Raw genomic sequence first — 15,306 nt, 5'->3', positions numbered from 1 at the left:
GAGACACGGGCTGGAGGGAGACATGGGGAAGAGGAGGGATACAAGAGAAGGAAGGAATCGGGGAGGAGGGAGACATCGGGGTATGGAGGCACAGGGAGGTAGATGGATGCAAGGAAGATTTTATTTATAATCACGTAATAAAGCAATGCTATAGGTGAATACAGTCAGATCTGTGTGTGTGTATATAACACAGTTGAGAGTCAGGTGATGTGCGAATGTCTGTACCTCATATTTTCTAAGTCCTGGGCCCGGGGTTGATCGCTCAGGAAAGCTGTTCTCATGGGACACCAGCAGTCAAGCGAGGGCAAGCCTGCGGCCTAGGTTCATAATGGCCAGGGCCTGGGTAAATGGTCAGAGGTGGTCAATATCATGCGATAATAAATATACCATTAAAAGTTCACGAGAAAAAAATAGTAAGTCGGTGTATGAGTGGGTATTGAGTATGTGATTGAGTGCTTGTGTCAATGAGTTATTATTCAGTGGGTTTATGAGTGGATAAGTGGGTTATGGAGTGGGTGGGTGGGTAAGCAAGCCATTGACTGATTGAGCGAGGGCGTGAGTAGGTCGTTGAGCCAGTGACTGAATTAGTAATTAAATGCGTTAGTGAGCAAGCAAGTGCATGAGTGTGCGGGTGTGTGAATGAAACGAGTTGGTGACTCGTAAGTGAATTCCCACCTGGAGTGCCCTGCTGTCTGGGCACTGGAGACCTGTATAGCAGTGCGCTGGGCAAAGGCGTTGAAGTCCGAGTACGATGGGGTGCCCGTTTTTTTGTCCTCACCACCTCACATCATAGTAACCAGGGCCAGGGATGTCCTGCGAGGGGAGGTGGAAAGATGTTTTGGAGATGCCAACACTTCAAACACTCACACGACTACCCCTAAAATAGTCGTAGCTCTACCCTCCATGGGTGTCAGGGAAGCAACATTTTAACTACCTCGCCTGGTATACAGGAGGTCGTGGATTCGTTCCCGACCTTGACATCTGTATATTTGGAGTTTGCGCATGTTTTTCCAATAGTCATGTGGATTTTCTCGGGGTCCTCCAGTTTTCCCTCCACATATAGAAACATGTGTTTAGAGTATTAGGCTGCTATAAATTTCCACGTGAAAATCCACTTCGTTGAGCTATCATTTGTGGTCACTTCTGAAAAAGATCGGAAAAGATCTGTATATCTCAGTGAGCCTTACCTGGCAAAATAACAAGTTTAGTTTATTTTTAGCTGAACCCCTACCTTCTAAGTCCTAGGAGATACTGTTTGTATTTAAAGACAAATTAATACAAATCTTAACCGATAATGCTACCACTACACTTACCCCTAACACTAGCCATTCCTCTAGCACCAGCCCCATGACTCTAACCCCAACTCACCCGGTTCAATGTCAAAAGTCGTGGAGATTTGGACAGAAAAACGGAGCAAGCGCCATTGTGAGTTCCCGAGTCAAGTACAGACACCTACACGGACACCGAGACACGAGGGGGAGACAAGGAAATAGACATGAAACATTCAGTGTAGACTTACAGTGAGGGAAAAAAGTATTTGATCCCCTGCTGATTTTGTACGTTTAGCCACTGACAAAGAAATTATCAGTCGATAATTTTAATGGTAGGTTTATTTGAACAGTGAGAGACAGAATAACTGGGAGATTAGCATGATGTTAGTGTGAGGGATTAGCATGTTACTGGTCACGGAAGTAGCAATGTTAAAGTCAGAGTTTACATATCAACAGAGGCATTTAGTATATTGACGCTCAAGAATTGCAACTACCCAACTATCATACAATAAGCCGATGTGAAAGAATTAAGTATAAACTACATCAATAAAATAAATGTACTCAATATATTCTTCAATAAGTTGTACTATTAACATAAAGTAACAGGGTATACACTATACTATATAATGAATACCATATAGTAAACTGATAAAAATAACTAAAATATAAACTACATCAATGTTATCAATACACTCAATATACTCTCCAATCAGCTGATCTACTAACAATAAGTCGTTATACATTACAATTCTATGTCGAAAAACAGTGGCGGTTTCTTTTTTCTTTTCAACGTTAGCACCACGGAAAGCGACGAGCTTTGTTCAGACGGACGAGTCCATCTATGCTCGGAACGGAGGAGGGGGGAGAGAGAGAAACAGCTACGATGCGCTGCTCTGTCCTGTGTTGAGTTACAACTATGCTATAAACTAGACTAATATACATTACAATATTATAACTTCAAATCTTAACTACATTGTATAATATCGTATACACAGCCCAATGTAAGCTCGAACATGCATTATATTGATATGTCTCCAACTAAACTTTTTTCTACATTACACGACTATACACCGTAATATACACTGCCATAGACAAACCCCACCCTTGAATTATACAATGCGTTACTATACACTACCCAATACTTTAGACTATAAAATATTAGACTTGTAATATTACACTATGTATTATTCTACCAACCCTACTGTATACCACACTGCTGTATATTCACTATACAATTACGATACTATATATTGCCTTATGAATTATGTTAAACATTACACTGTTATACTATTTATTATTATACAACATGCAATAAACCATACCATTGACCGTCGTGTGAAAGGTATTAAGAGGCAGTGCCAGCGAATGGACTGCGGTCTGAAAGTCACCGTAAAATACAATCAATCAAGAACCGAAATGGTTTATAACGTCTTTCCAATAGTTAGTAAGCCAGAATCCATCTTCTCGGTTGAAATTGTCTCTGTGTTTGTATATGTGGATGGCCTCATGAACGAATCTCTCATGGTAGCCGGATGGCTTGCAGAGAACCTCCGTCTTGGAGAAGTCAATGTCATGTGAGCCCACTGAATTGTAACAGTGATCTGCCACGGCTGAGGTGTTCCTCCTACCGTGTTTCAAGTCTGCCTTATGTTCACGGATGCGGTCCGAGATATGTCGTTTGGTTTCTCCAATGTAGCTGCTACCACAGAGGCAACTTAGTTTGTAGACGCCCGGGTACTGTATGTCTGGAATCACACCAGGTGTGAAAACCAGTGGTTTTCACACCTGATGATGATTGCTTGTGTTGCAGTCGAAACGTCGTGATAATTTTATTGTTTAAAATTTTCATTATTTTATTGTTTTCCTTCTAGGTGGCTTTACCGAAAGAACCAAGAATATAAATCCCTGCAGTCACGAAAGCTTTAAATAAAAAAATAACACGTATGTTAACTTAACCTGTTTCTTTCCCAGACCTGAACGAAATTATGACTATGTGACGTGTACAATGGACCTTAAAGAGATTACCCCCAATTGGGTAGATTTACTGGCTTCACTATGCCCCAAGCCCTGACTTCAACTGGAAGCGACTTGTACGTCACATTCACGTCTGACGGCAGCGTCGTATTCAGAGGGTTCAGTGCATATTATGAGAGTAAGTGCAACTTCAGTTTTTCAGTGGCCGTACGTCCTCGTGTCGTTTACCTGTTTAACATTTGTACACCTACACAACTGGTCACCGAGGACGTTGATTTGAGACGTGTAAGTGAATCAATGGGTTTTTGAGAATTGAGAGAAAAGTGCTATGAATGCAGTGAGATAAGTGAAGACAGATAGCCAGTAGAGATAACGGAGTAGATGTGGACAAAGGAATGAGATGTAGTGAAACGAAATAAAAATAATTAGATATATTTAAGATGATAGAAGATAGACAAGCTTTAGCAAAGTATTAAGATTTGCAAAATACACAGATAAGAGATATCGATGTCACCTACTACCCTTTTGTGACCCCTAAGTACCCTCTATCACGGTCACTCAATACTCAACCCTAGCATGCCGCTGCCATCTGAATAATTATATTTTGTCACCATTTTTAAACTATGTTAAGCACCTTGAGTGAGAGCTCCCGATCAATATAAAATAAGACAGGTCGAGTAAGATGATAGCTTATATTTACGTTTTAGAAGACGTGTAAAAGAAATAGATCGCATCCTTTCAGAAGGATGCTATGAAAGACATGGGAGAGAGACATAGAGTAGTCAGTTCTCCTAAAACGCCGCGTGTTTTCTTAACGCGAATTGGGTATAACGCGATTGAGTGAACATAAATGCGTCGTGCGAGTAGGAATAAGCGGTCGTACGGCTGCCTCGATGTAGCATCACACAAGGTGGGATGCTGCTGGATGCTTTTAGATGCTACCCACGCGCCTCAGTCTTTGTTCAGCCTGCATACACATCTCACGTGGTATCGCGGACTGTGCTTAACTCCATAACGCGGTGGACTTCAGGAACGCAACTACTACAGCATTCTAGAACAGTCCGTATAATCATTATGAATGCATATCGCTCAAAAATGTAAGTTGGTAGAATAACTCCCATTGCATACCGCCCGGGTATATTTAAAAAAAACAACGCCTGGTCATTAAAAGAGGCCACCACATGGCTCAGAAGTCAGAGCGCTGAGCTGACACTGATGAGATCCTCAGTGGGAATCCAGGCGGCCGGCCATGATGGAGCCGCGTTCCCAGGTGTAGTGAGTTGGTGGTCTCAGCCCAGTCGCCAATGACCAAACAAAAACCATCACATTCAATGTGACTTCTCTCTCGGGTTTGGCTTTGAGAATTTTAAATTATCAGGGCAGGTGGGAAAATACTTCTCCCCCACCCCTATAGTTTGGAAAATGAATGTGTGTCACAGATGTAGTTCTGTGATAGCTGCTTCTGCAGACTGTTTTTGAATATTGAGGACTTTAAGAATGGATTCTTCATCTCTAGAAGGTAACGCTGATCGCACAATCAGGATATAATTGGGGGGAAAATAATATAATTAAAATATCTATTGTATTCATGTACGTTACCGTGTCATACTGTCATTATATAGGTAGTCAAGTTCAGTATATACTGAACATTTAACAAAGATGTATTGTACATCGATGTTTGCATTCAAGGACTGATGTCTCAAAGTCATCTCTGTGTACTGTAATCCTTTTGACAGACATTGGGTTTGCAGGCTGACTGGCTGAATGAACAGCTTTTATGACCTGGGCTACGCAACAAATATGTTCTGCACTGTGGACATTACAGTTCCCATTGGCTCTTTTGTCAAGCTGCAATTTAACTACTTAAAGTGAGTAACACACAATTGTGCTATGAAAAATTGATATTAATAATTATTTTTAAAGGCCTGATTCCTGTAGAGTTACATTCCACACGTTCGCGACATTGTTGCGCGCTACAAGTTGCACAAAATAAATTCTGCCCGATTCACCGTGACAGTTTTATTTTGGCTCGATTCCCACCATTTAGAATGGGTAAAGCCCTATCCTACGAACAACAGCAAAAAACACTGCGCACTCCATTAACATCTAGTGGCGTTTGAAGCAGAATGTAGGCGCTCGTTATCAGCAGCACGCTCGTTCCCTCGGTGGACACACTGACCATTCGAGCTCCATCACATGGGTCCGCTGGGTCTAGTGTTACATATTTGGAGTATTCGTGTTCTCCCCGTGCTCGCGTGGGAATTTTCTCCGGGTCCCCCGGTTTTTCCCTCCACATTTATAAACATGGGTTTAGAGTATGAAACTACGAACAATTTTTTTTAGTTTACTAGATAACACCCACAGAGCTATATAGCTCTCTTTCAGAAGCGACCGGGCCACAAATTATAGCTCAACGAAATGGCTTATCATGTGGAAATTGAGAGCAGCTAAATACTCTGAACACGTTGATTGTAAAATGTGGAGGGAAAAACTGGAGGACCCGGAGAAAAATCCACACGACCACGGCGAGAACATGCAAACTCGAGATATACAGGTGTGAGGGTCGGGATCGAACCCACGTTCTCCTGAATACCAGGCGAGGGAGTTAAAGGAAGTTAACATCTCACCACCGTGATGCACCAGTATTTTGCTGGTATAAATTTCCACATCACAAGCCACTTCTTTGAGCTTTAATGTGTGGCCAGGTCGTTTCTTAAAAAGAGTGATATAGCTTAGTGGGCCTTACTTGGTAAAATAAATTTTATTTTAGTTTAATGTGGGGAGTGATGGCACAGTGCTTCGTGCATCGCACTCTGAACCCTGCGACGTGTTCATGATTCCTGGCGACAGCACAGGTGAGTGTGCTGAGATGGCCAGGAGAAGACGGTAGAGAAATGGGTTCTTGAATCTGTGTGGACATTTGAGTGTAATTGGCTCAAAGTGTTGCCTGTGGCTACTGGGGCACCACAGCGACGAGATGTGAACTACCTCACCTGGTATACAGAAGCACATGGGTTCCATCTCAACCCTGATGCCTGCTGTATATTTGGAGTTTGCATGTTCTCCCTGTGGTCGTGTGGATTTTTTTCCACATCTTCCAGTTTTTTTCCTGCACATTTAGTAACATGCGTTTAAGATGATTTGGCCGCTATAAATTTCTACATAAGCCACTTCATTGAGCTATCATTTATGGCCAGGTTGCTTCTGAGAAAGCGCTATATATCTCAGTGGGCCTAATGTGGTAAAACAAAAATATTTAACAGAAAAAGTTTCTTCCCATATATGAAACACGCTTCAAAATAAGTCTTAGGAGTAAGTGTGGCTTTCTCAGGAACACTTCCCGTTCTGCATTTCTTCATCTTCCTCATCGTCTTCATAAGCAGCGGAACCAAAATTAGCATCAGGAACAGCCATATGGTTATCATCATAATATGCAACAGTAGCACTCTTTAATCATCATCAGTACCCATTTATCATAATCCAATTAATTCGGCATCATCATTATTATTATGACAATTTTCCATCACCACTGTCAAAATTATGTTCACGTTCGATCATGATTTACATTGTCTGCCATAGATTGGCGCTCGCAGTAGACACAAGTTAATTTCAACCACGGCCTAAATTCCACCCACAGCGTTGACATTCCCCTCTCACCGCTCGTTTGAGCAAGGAAACACCACGTCACTTTACACACACCCCCCTAAATCACCCCAAAGAAAATTACAAACATCCCCCCTAATAGCCTGAACAGACTGTTGGGGAAAGTGCTGTTAGTGAGCACCTATGAAGGCCAGCACAGCACACGAGGTGGTGGGTGGTCAACAACACACCTCCGGCCCCCTTTGTCTCCCCAGTGGTCATGTTTACAAATCGCACGAGGTGCTCATTTGAGGCTGAGTCGACCTAGGGGAGCCCCAGGACGGGTTCAGCACACTAACCACTACGCTTCCGTTCCCCATACACACGGATGGGGAGCACTCCCACGTTGCGTCAAAACTTTTGTACAGGCCCAAAGTGACGGCACTCGCCATTGTATGTATTTTATGATGAACCGTTGGTGACGACAAAAGACGTTGTGTACACGGTTTGTCTCTTACCTCTCACCCCAATGAAGGCTACCGGGGAGCGAGCTGTGTGGCAACAGCTCCCTGGCCGTGTACGACGGCGGCGCCCAGCAGCGGGGACATTCGCTGGGCAGATTCTGCGGCCAAGCTCTGCCGCCGGGCGTGCGCTCCCTCTCCAACAACGTGACGCTCGTGTTTCAAGTCTCGGACAACTTCATGCAAGGTACCCTTGTTTTGTACGCGTTTGTGTACGTGCATACGTACGCACGCTGCACTTCTTTCGCAGCCGGCCATTGCTGATGGGAGGCGCCGGGTCAAAGGAGAGTTTGCAGAAACGTTTGCTGCGTGTTGATGGCAGACGCTCACATTGGTAAGGGGGCATCTCTTTTAACCCATACTGGAGCAATCATATTGAATAATGCTTGCGTATTACCTTCATAAACTGGGAAATTTCATTGCGTTCTCATTATGTTTTTGAACTTCTTCTCACACGAGCTTATCCTAACCCTAACCTGCCTGATCTCATTTTGCACTGTGTTGTATATGTCGGGTATGAAAATTTTGATTAGAATAATAAAAATTAAATGAAATTAGAATTATCTGATTTCATGTTAATTGTAATTATGCGCATAAATTATGCTAATTCGCGATATAAATGTATTGCTTTTCTGCGAGTGGGTGTGATTATGCTAATGTTATGATAATCAGGCCCCGCCTCGCTGACGAGGGTCGGATTATCAATCGGGATCATACAATTAGTCGTATGAGGTTATGCCAGTGTGATGCAAGCATGCCAGAGTAACTCGCTCGTTGTCTATAGTGAGGGAAAAAAGTATTTGATCCCCTGCTGATTTTGTATGTTTGCCCACTGACAAAGAAATGATCTGTCTATAATTTTAATGGTAGGTTTATTTGAACAGTGAGAGACAGAATAGCAACAAGAAAATCCAGAAAAACGCATGTCAAAAATGTTATAAATTGATTTGCATTTTAATGAGGGAAATAAGTATTTGACCCCCTCTCAATCAGAAAGATTTCTGGCTCCCAGGTGTCTTTTATACAGGTAACGAGCTGAGAATAGGAGCACACTCTTAAAGGGAGTGCTCCTAATCTCGACTTGTTACCTGTATAAAAGACACCTGTCCACAGAAGCAGTCAATCAATCAGATTCCACACTCTCCACCATGGCCAAGACCAAAGAGCTCTCCAAGGATGTCAGGGACTAGATTGTACACAAGGCTGGAATGGGCTACAAGACCATTGCCAAGCAGTTTGGTTAGAAGGTGACAACAGTTGGTGCGATTATTCGCAAATGGAAGAAACACAAAAGAGCTGTCAATCTCCCTCGGCCTGGGGCTCCATGCAAGATCTTACCTCGTGGAGTTGCAATGATCATGAGAACGGTGAGGAATCAGCCCAGAACTACACGGGAGGATCTTGTCAATGATCTCAAGGCAGCTGGGACCATAGTCACCAAGCAAACAATTGGTAACACACTACGGCGTGAAGGACTGAAATCCTGCAGCGCCCGCAAGGTCCCTCTGCTCAAGAAAGCACATATACATGCCCGTCTTAAGTTTGCCAATGAACATCTAAATGATTCAGAGGACAACTGGGTGAAAGTGTTGTGGTCAGATGAGACCAAAATGGAGGTCTTTGGCATCAACTTAACTCGTCGTGTTTGGAGGAGGAGGAATGCTGCCTATGACCCCAAGAACACCATCCCCACCGTCAAACATGGAGGTGGAAACATTATGCTTTGGGGGTGTTTTTCTGCTAAGGGGACAGGACAACTTCACCGCATCAAAGGGACGATGGACGGGGCCATGTACCGTCAAATCTTGGGTGAGAGCCTCCTTCACTCAGCCAGGGCATTGAAAATGGGTCGTGGATGGGTATTCCAGCATGACAATGACCCAAAACACACGGCCAAGGCAACAAAGGAGTGGCTCAAGAAGAAGCACATTAAGGTCCTGGAGTGGCCTAGCCAGTCTCCAGACCTTAATCCCATGTAAAATCTGTGGAGGGAGCTGAAGGTTCGAGTTGCCAAACGTCAGCCTCGAAACCTTAATGACTTGGAGAAGATCTGCAAGGAGGAGTGGGACAAAATTCCTCCTGGTGGCCAACTACAAGAAACGTCTGACCTCTGTGATTGCCAACAAGGGTTTTGCCACCAAGTACTAAGTCATGTTTTGCAGATGGGTCAAATACTTATTTCCCTCATTAAAATGCAAATCAATTTATAACATTTTTGACATGCGTTTTTCTGGATTTTGTTGTTTTATTCTGTCCCTCACTGTTCAAATAAACCTACCAATAAAATGATAGACTGATCATTTCTTTGTCAGTGGGCAAAACGTACAAAATCAGCAGGGGATCAAATACTTTTTTCCCTCACTGTAGGTTCGTATTAACGCTCGGTAATACAATTATTCTCGCAGTAACATTTACGGAGTATGTATTAGTGTGTTTATGTCAGGTCTCCAAATTCAGATCGCAACGCAGAATACAGTTCTTATGAATAAGATTATTACGCATGAAATCAGGAAAGAAACACGCAACCACTTCTGCGTTAATCAATTTTATTCTAAACGAAACCTTAACTTTACATGCGAACTCTCGAGCTTGGAATTTTCAACACAGCATCAACACAGTAAACGTCAACGATTGCGTTGTTTCACTTTGGCAACTGCACATATGATTAATTCCACCGCGTAACGCGGGCTTAATTGGTGATAGAGAGAGTCGTTAAAACATGCATGTGCTCTATTCTAAACATAAACCTTAACACTCTAATATGCAAATTCTTGTACTTTAAATTGTCAGCACAGTACTACAGGCGATGTTCATTCATTGATCCATCCTTTCAACCCTCAATAATCACGTTGTTAATTGGGTAACGGAACAATTGATTATTTCCTCTGAGTACCACGAGCATACGGAAAATACGAATAAAAAGTCCTTAAAAGTTCATCCGATGATATTCATGCGAAAAGGCAGTCAAAACAATTATTATTCTCTATGGCACAAAAATACGGCAATAGATTTAGCGGCAAGATTATATAATTACAGAAATGGCTTAGAGTAAGGGCGTGCGATGGTGTGCGTGCTCTCCCACGAGATCCTTAACTTGGGCCGAACTTTAATTAATTTGTGGACAAGATTGTCTGGTAAGGAAATCGGTTTACACGCTCAATTCCCCGTGAGCGTAGAGTTTCGTGGCGAAGGTTTCAAAGGCTTAATTTATATTGATGAATCTATTGGTAATTTATGCGATTGGAAGTACAAATTACAAAAAAATTAATGTACTTAAAACGACGTATTCTCATCACTCGGTGAGCCGCGACGCCTTCGCGGCCACTGATGGTTCACGTACTTGACGATTAGGCTTCTTAATGGTTCGTGTGTGTGTTGAGTGATATGAATTGGGTTGAGTGGACCAGTGTTCGGAATCAATTCTTTGCGTCAAGAAGACGCCAGGTGGTGTGGTGGCAGTGTGGGGCAGAGTGCATATCATACGAACAGCGGGGTTTTCTTCTTTCACGCGGTCGGCCAGAGTTCGGCCCCGCAGCAGGTGGACGAGTTGACACGGTGCGCTGTAGGCGCGATGATCCGTCGGCAGACGGCGCCCGCAGCTCGTCTGTTGCTCTTGGCGAAGGTGCTCGCCGTTGACGTCGCTTGGTGGCGCTCTCTCTGGCGATGAGCACCCTCTGGTGGCTGATGCTGGGATTCTCGTCAGCTTAGCTATCACTGCAGTGACCTTTGAGTGTCAAGGTTCAGAGCGGAATGCTTTTCGAGCGATACTTCTTCTGATGGTGCTGCATTCGCACAGCGTAGCATGTCGCTAAACAGCTAATCTCGCTATTCTGGGCGAGTTGTAGAGTATTCTTCTGCGTCGTTGGTTGGCTGGTCTTCAGGTTGGTCGCCATCTCTTCCGCTGGCCGATGCTGAGCTGATCCGCTGGTCGCTGACTCTTTTGCTCACGGGCGGCTGGTCGGGCTCTTTCCGCCGCTGGATGATGAGCTGCGCCGCACGCGCTCTCTCCGTGGAGATGCGCACGATCACGCTCGCCGCTGGTTCGCTGGCACTCTTGCTCACGGGCGGCTGGTTGCGCTGCAGCTGGGAGCTGGCATTCGATGTAGAAATAAAAGTTTCCGTGCGATACTTCATCTTTCAGCTCTGAACTCACGCTCGTTGATACATCGCTACTCGGCGAGCCTCGCCATCCTCAGTTGATCGCGGGGCCCCTTGGAGCCGGCCGCTCGCCGCCCTCTTCTGGCGCTCGCCGAGCTGTGCCTTGTTGAACTGTCGAGAGCTATTGTCGCTCACTCTCAAAACTTGAAAATAGTTTTTGCACACCTCTTACACAACTCTGATAGCTTAGTACGATACAGCTTATCACAATCCTCGATTCTGCAGGTGACTCAAAACATCAGGATGAATGTAGAATAGCTTTCAGCGATACTCTATCGGTCCATGCCGAACTCAGCACCTAACATCACATCGCCCCTCTTCTCTGCGGGACACAGCACCCATTGCTAATGTCTCGAGGCCATGCCTCGGAGCTGGCTTGATGTCCTCTTCCGATCTGCCGTCTCGCTGTCCCTTGCCGAGCTTAAATTTGAAATTCTCCCTCCTCTCTCCGCATCTCTTGCGAGAGAGAAAAAAAAAACAGATGCCCACTCTGCGTTGTGTGTATCATTAAGTCCAACGCAGTGTGTACAGATGGCCCCCGCGATAATAAATTTCCCTCGCTCTGGTGTTAAATTCCTGCTCTCCCGCGCTGCGGGAAGACGAAGGCGGCCGGGAGGCTCCTTCCTATGGAACACAGTCTATCTTGGCTGTGTAAGCCCGTCCCATTCCGCCTCATTCCTTCTCGATAACCCTTGATGTAACATTGCATCATTATTATCTGTGTCTGTCCCCAAGATTTGTGATTTAACATTGTATTAACTTTTGCTCCTCGCCTGTATCCGAGGGTCCGGGCTATTATGTATGAGTTATTTATTTTATTTTATTCCTGATGTCCTGAGGTTAGAGAATTCGTTTTGACTTAGAAATAACTCTGACTGCCAGAACTATTCTTGAGGCTTCGGTCATTTAGTATCGAATTAATAAATGGGTAATGATTCACTGATGTAGATTGTGGCCTGGTTTTTAATTGGAGTGAGTGTGAGGATTGATAAGGTTAGCTTATCCTTGTAGTTGAGTTCAGAACTTTAACCGTTGTTTTAATAGCAAAGAAGAGGACAATTGTTTAAACTCGCTTGTGCGCGTGGCGTCACAACTTAGCGGGCTGACGGAGGGGGGGGGGGGCTCCCTGAAGCCTGGAATTCCCCCTTCCCTTTTGGTGACCCCGGGCAGCTGTGTTACATCAAATAGGTGAATTGTCCTTTGGCAATCTGGAGATTTTTCAAATAGTCACTAACCTCCCTTTGCAACGGAGGTTATTATTTATTTATTTTAATGGCCTTTTTACTATCTCCAGCTGCTGTTTGCTGGTCCTTGTCGTAGCGGATGTTATTTATTTACTTATGAAAAATTACCGGCAAGTATTATTAATACCAATTTTGGAAAAGACCTATAGATACAACAACTGTCAGCTGCCCTAATGTGTCAAATACCTGGCAAATGTTATGTTGGGCAAACACACATGTGGCAAATGTTATGTTGGGCAAACAGGACGAATGATCAGCACGAGACGAAAAGAACATCAGAGAAATATTAAATACTCCCAAATACAACTGTCAGCAGTAGCAGAATACGTGTGCCACAAGAACACTCAATTGATTTTGAAAATGTTGAAGTTCTGTGCAAAACCAGCTACTACTGGCCAAGACTAATTAGAGAATCTTTCGATATTGAAAGAATTGTAAATAATTGTAACCGTTCAGATAGCTACCTCCTTAGTGCTGCGTGGAAGAGAATAATCAAATAATACATTATTTAAATGCATGCCTGTAAAGGGCACCATATTTCAATAGGGATTACCGTTGGTACAGCTATTTTAATACACAGAATGGACAGGAAGGACAAGATGAAAGGGCTCTCATAATGCACATGCATGATGTACGTTGACTCAATTCTCCCCCACCCCACTTTGCGCAAGAGCGCAGAAGTGTGATCACCACATCTACGCCTCTATATAAGGAACGAAACATTTAGACTTCTCCACAAATCTGGCTGTGGCCTGATGAAGCTAGCTGTAATTACTGGTGAAACGTCATACTCAGATTGTAAATATTGTGGCTTGGCTCTCCAACACAGGGTACCTCGAAGGAGGGGTGGACACCTGCCAGGTGAGCTGCGATAACAACCAACAAGATGCAACTCTCTTGCCTAAAAGCCATCTGGAGCACATGACGACTATGGGCTCAATTATGTTCCACCAGGGGGAACTTGGAAAGCAAACTTCCCCAGTCAATTCACGAACACATTTTGGTGCCAATTTACTGGAAGGAGCGTGGGTGGGCCAACATCAACTGGAACTTCAACAAAAATGTCCTCATTCAGGATCCCAGTCCCATTGAACATTTCAAGCTGGCCTCAGTTGTACTGCTCTTTGCACTGAACATTTAAATCTAATTATCGGGCCTTTTGACATCCCCTCTTTGGTATCATGACATGTCATTGCTTAGACTGGATCACTGTAATCATCGCTCCATCAGGCCTCCTTGTTCGTCAGTCAACTTCTAACATTGGTGTCATGTGTGTCTGTTGCAGGGAGACTCTGGGGGTCCCTTGGTTTGCCAGGACTCAAACGGCCGCTGGTACCTCTCTGGAATCACCAGCTGGGGCTATGGCTGTGCACGGGCTTACCAGCCAGGTGTTTACAACAGGGTCACCAAATTATTGGACTGGATTCACCAGAACATGCAGTAGTCTATTATACCGTCCTGCACCGACATAACACTATAGATCATGGATATTAATGATGGGAACTGTAAATAAAAATAATTAATGCAGGCAATCAATATGTAAAAAATAAACGCATTGTAAATTGTTAAAATATTCATTTATATCGCTGAATACTATATTTTAACTGCACCAGAATGTAACAAGGTTTGCAAGTCAATAGATGAACAAAGGTTTTGGGTCAAATCAGACAACTGATAGTTTTTACATGGTATTTTGGTTTTGTAACACCTGTAATGGGGCCTGGCAGAGCAATAATGCATATGATGTAAAAACCACTGGACCAAGGTGGAAGGGTGATTGTTGGCATTGGCAGGAGATGAATACAGAACTTTCTATTTTTCAATATTGCTTAGTTCTTTCAACATTGACACAATGGACAATTGATGGACTGTCTAAAATATTTGGCCCAACCTGATTATACATGACAGCAAAATTAATTGCTGTCTAAACTATATACGATGCATTTATTTGTTATATTTTGACCTGTGCCATCAACTCGCGTCTCTCATACATTAATTCCAATGGCTGTTGAGCAGTAGGGGTACTCAGAGGCGATCTATAGATCTTCTAGGGGACCACTGCAGTGATCGGCGCATCCAGACGAGATGATGCGTTCCACAGGGAGAACGTCCTTCATGGAGGTTGTCTAAGTGTGTCCGTGGCAAGGTTATCAGTGATTTACCTTCACCTTCCCTGGTCAACACAGCTCATGAGTTTGTGAGTTTTGGTTTAATAACTACATAAAAAAGAGACTGGTTTTGCACAAGGAGGCTGCAAAAAAAACAAGTTTGTGATGCAATTCGCTTGTCACAATAAAGTTACTTAAGACGCCTCTGTGTAAATGGCCTGATATCAAAACCATCGTCATAGTGTGCGTAAGAAAACTATGGGAAAATGTAATGAAGAAAATACTTTATGGGAATATATATGAAAAAATAACATTTTAACTGTTTTTGTGGTATTCAAAAAATCATAGCATATTTGATTGAGTAAGATGGTTTACGAGTTGGGGTGGAAAATGGCAATGATCCTTCATAATGTGAAAGACTGAAAGCTGCTCTCATGAAATTTAAACT

At 43.5% G+C, this 15,306-nt stretch overlaps 1 long non-coding RNA gene across 1 annotated transcript; it reads right to left on the bottom strand.

Annotated features, from left to right (window-relative positions):
* Window positions 1-318: 318 nt before the first annotated feature.
* On the bottom strand, window positions 319-7,707 carry LOC142931243 (uncharacterized). The gene is made up of 3 exons (XR_012947251.1): window positions 7,346-7,707; window positions 1,369-1,452; window positions 319-813 (listed from the first exon to the last, which is right to left on the bottom strand). It is a non-coding gene; the product is annotated as an uncharacterized LOC142931243 (long non-coding RNA).
* Between the last annotated feature and the right edge of the window lie 7,599 nt (window positions 7,708-15,306).

This window comes from Petromyzon marinus, chromosome 51 (genome assembly GCF_048934315.1).
Source record: "Petromyzon marinus isolate PM22_M1 ecotype Great Lakes invasive population chromosome 51, UKy_Petmar_22M1.pri1.0, whole genome shotgun sequence".
NCBI lineage: Eukaryota > Metazoa > Chordata > Hyperoartia > Petromyzontiformes > Petromyzontidae > Petromyzon > Petromyzon marinus.
Note: the sequence above shows the minus strand (reverse complement) of the source record. Positions and strands in the feature narration are given on the sequence as shown.